Below are 4,442 nucleotides of genomic sequence, written 5' to 3' on the forward strand. Positions count from 1 at the left end.
TGTTTGGGTAACTTGTCCTTATTGGATATCTTGCATTTTGTGAATATGATTGAACTATTTCAGTAAAGAACTTTTAGTTACATTCTAATTTGTTCAAGGAAAAATAATGGGTTTGTCTCATATTAAAAAGAATATGAATTAATTTATTGACAATGAATAAAAATTTAAAAAAAAATTTCTGGTGCCTGAATGCCATTGTTCTACTATCAAGTACGGGCCTATTCATATTTGAAGTTTCCTCACATCTCTTAAAGTACACATGGGCAACTAGAAAATTGAGAATAGGATTGAAAAGAGGCTGACACATTGAGTGGTGGCCTGTAATCAACAGGAATCTCAAAGGACAGGCATATGTCTAAAACCCTAACTAATCCTAGAGCTTAGGTGTGTATCATATAGCAACAGCAATATACAGGGGCATGAAGGCTGTACCACATCAGGGTAAAATGTCCAGCCAGCCAATCCATCACATTAGCATGTTAGGATTTTTCTTCATCATGTGTGAAAATTTACATTTTTATACATTGTACATGAAATTGGCATTTCATCTGCCAATTTATCATTCAGTCACTCACTATTATCAGGTTATTGAACTTCCTCACAGTCATCTTTGGTTTCTATTATCTCAAACTACTTGTAACTATTTATCCATGTGAGGATCCTCTTCTTATCTCAGGGCAGTTTAGACTTTTCTCCTGGTCTAATGATGTGATGTTGATTTTTTTCCCTAAACCCTTTGACTGGCATTCCTCTTGAAGAAAAGTCCTAGCATGACAGCATCCTTGAGGGCATCTGTAGTACCAAATACTCACTGATACTTTCTGATGTCACCTTACCTCCTTTAACAAATCTTTTAATTTACCTTAATCATCTATTTGCTCAATGGTTTCTGACAAGATTCCTTTTTTTGGGAAATTATTTAGTATTAGATTTCTTTTATTCCTTTTACAGGTTGTTCCATAAAAAAAATGTTTTTGGCCTGACTTATTGTGCTGTAGTATTTATCCTGTCAGAATTCACATGCTTTCCTGTTCTCCTTCTGTGGTGAGGGCTCCAACTTTTTGACAAATGCATTCTTATTTTGTACAGCCTCCCCTTACCCTTTTACTTTGCTATGCCAGGATCAAGGAGATTTTTCTTTTTAAAAAAGGCAAAAAAACCCTACTATTTGATCTATTTGTATTATGAATGGGACCCAAAGGATACATTTCAATGTTTGATTTAACTGTGTGGGAAGATACCAGAGTGGGCATAGCCATGTCCTTATCATGTACTGCCATAGTGGCTTCACATGTGAAGGCTTTGTAGAAGCAAAGAATGTTAGGTAACATTTCTACAGAATAACAGTATTACCAGTACTGGGCAAAAACCTAATTTCCCTTACATGCCTTATATCCCTTACATCCCTTACAAAGTGCAGCAACAGGCAGACAATGTAAGCCCTTACAAATCCTTGTAAGAGCTAAGTAGTCAGTAGAGACCATGAGATCAGCACAGAAGACAAGAGGCAAATACTCTCATTTCCCTGGGGTGTCTCCTGATACCCTTGACAGAGATCAGGAGCACAGCAACAAACTCTATTTTACTGGTATAATTAGATTTCTGGGCTCCTTTCTTTGGAAAGAAGCATATTCCAGCAAGGAAGTCAGAATTTGAGCAGGTAATAGCAGAGCACAAACAAAACATCCTTCTTCTGTTAAAGTCTAATTCCATACAAGGCTCAGCCTTGATCTGGAGTTATACCAAAAGAGTCTTCTCATCCAACTCCCTAGTTTGGATGGTTGGTTGGTGAACCACCTACTTGCGCCTACCTGAGGATGCAATGCTGGAAGCTCACTATGACTTCTAAGGTGATCCTTAAGACTCAAAGAGAAAATGCTCAGCAGTTTCCCCCCTTAACAGAATTAGCCTTTGAGAACATTCATTCACAAGAAAAAGAACTTTATCCTCTGAGTAGCCCCACTAATCTTGATAACTAATATTTCTTGCTGCTCCTTTTGGTCTCTGAGATTCAGATATTGGGGGTCTCACAATGTTTTTCATAATTGGATGAGGAATCACTGACACATCAGGTTTATGATTTGGTGTAAAATTGCTTTTCACTTTGAGACTCAAAGGCTCCGATTTCTGTACTAGACATTTGAACACAGCTATTTGATTATTAGACTAGTTTTATAATGATACTAGACATTTGATTATTAGACTAAATACTCCCAGGACTACTTTCTTGCACTGAGGCCAATTGCCATGTAAGAGCCCAGATACATTTTATTGAACCTTTAAATAAAGTGGACACATGAAAACAGCCTTTAGAAATTAGCCCTGACCTGAGCTAACCTCTGGACTATGTCCAGCAGTTGTTGAGGACATTGCTTGCAAATCCTGGCCAAACCAGTGCTGGGAACAGTTGTTCCTGGACATGTTCCAGCGGTGGGGAGCCTTCCAGTTACCAGTGCAGCCAGGGGCTATCCCCCACACTGTCCAGCTTCTACTGTATCTTGATGCAAACAGCTCTTGGCACACCTACTGCCTTTGACAAAGTTAATGATTGCCTTTTGGTCAAAGACTTGCCTGGGAAGCTTTTTGCAGCAGATCAGAACAAGGACAATTTCTTAATGAGGCTGAGTTCATGCTGGACACACATGCAAACCATCTTTGTATTTCTCTCAGTACACACCACTGGCCAGAGTTGAAATGCTCACAATCACTTGCTAAAAGAGTGATGGGGTTGTACTAGATATGATGTGTGTGCACACACACATGTTGTACACTAGTTTATACAACCTTTCATGATATCTTTACTCTTGGGCAAAATTGCCGGAGTGCAGCATAGTTTGGCTCTAATCCACCAAAGCCTAGCCATGAGCTATGAACCGTTCGTTGTCTCTCTGTAGGGAAGGGAATAGGAAAGTGTAAGAAAGACAATATCGAGACACTTGGGAGATGGCATTATGGCCTTGTTAAATAGATGCTATACAAACGCCTCATTTGTTTCCTGTTTTCTCCTGGAAAGGGATAACATACTTCAACTTATTCAGGAAAGGTGTTACACCCATGTTCAAAAAAAGGCTAAAAGTTCAATGCAGAGAACTGCAGGCCTATCAACCTGGGAAACATGGCGTGAGTCCTCTTGGAGCACATTTCTGAGCACTTTAAGGAGAAGAAGGTCACTGGGAACAGTCAGTACGATTTTACCAAGGATAAATGCCTGTGACAAGTGGGGTACCACAGGGGTCTATCCTGGGACATATCCAGTTTAACATCTTTATCAATGACTTGGAGGAGGTGATGGAGTGCATTGTCATCATGTTTGCAGATGACATCAAATTGGGGTGACCAATTGCTTTGCTCAAGACGGGGGCTGCCATCCAGAGGGACCCAGACAGGCTGAAGGAATAGGCCAAAAGGAACCTTGAAATCATTCACTACTTACTTGAATGTACATTGTCCAGAAGAGGAAAAGGTAAAAAATATAATTCTTTTAAAATAGCTTTTTCAAAAACAGTGTTTTGAAAAATCGTGCTATGCATTTCCTAGAACTCTGTGTGTTACAGACCTTGCTAGTCTGTTACAAAAGAGCTTCATACAACATCTGGCAACTTCTTGAAAGATATGAACACAGTTGTTCCACCTACTCCTTTCTTATGAAAGGCTGGTAACATTTCCGAAGCTTTAATTAGCCTGGTGTTTTTCTTAGAGCTCCTCCTAACGCTGCAAATGTTAATGCTAAACTGAGACATTATTATTAACAGATTTTTCAGAACATGTAGAATGAATTTTCTGACTTTCATTTATGACAAGCTGTTCATGAATTGGCTAGCAACATCTACATCAACAGTGTGGAACACGACCTGCAAGAGATCCCAGCAGACCACCCTATACCTGTGGACCAAGAGCTCTGGTGCTGGAAGGGGCTGTCTTGGGAGAACTGGAAAGGCCTCTTCCCACCCTTGACTACTCTTGGGGGAGTCTCAGCCACTCACATTGCCAATACCAAACTAGAATAAACCACAGAAAAGCACACTAAACAAAAGAAAAATCGTTTCTCACCATAAACACCAGGCTGTAGACTGCGGCAGTTCACAAGCTGTTGAGATGACTGTTCCCAGGAGAAGGTGGGGCCTGTTGAAGGGGGACACAAAAGATTTCCTATGATGTCCTGAATGGAGATGGTCCTGAAGAAAGACCTGGTCTTGTCCAGAACCTGAGGGCAGCCACGGTGCCAGCAGGGCTGTGCCCTCCCTGACCAGGGCCTATCCCACACCACCCAGCGAGGGAGCACAGGCAGCCAGACCCCAAGAAGAGGAGAAGGGTGGCTGCACCAGTTGGTGCACACAGAGCCCTGATGAATTAATCCAGGCTAGAGTTCAAAATGGATCAATTAAAACTAATTCAACCACTGTTTGGGCAGCTTGAAGGTACTGGTCAGATGACACTGTGAG

Source organism: Platalea leucorodia, assembly GCF_965183815.1.
Source record: "Platalea leucorodia genome assembly, chromosome: 2".
Lineage (NCBI taxonomy): Eukaryota > Metazoa > Chordata > Aves > Pelecaniformes > Threskiornithidae > Platalea > Platalea leucorodia.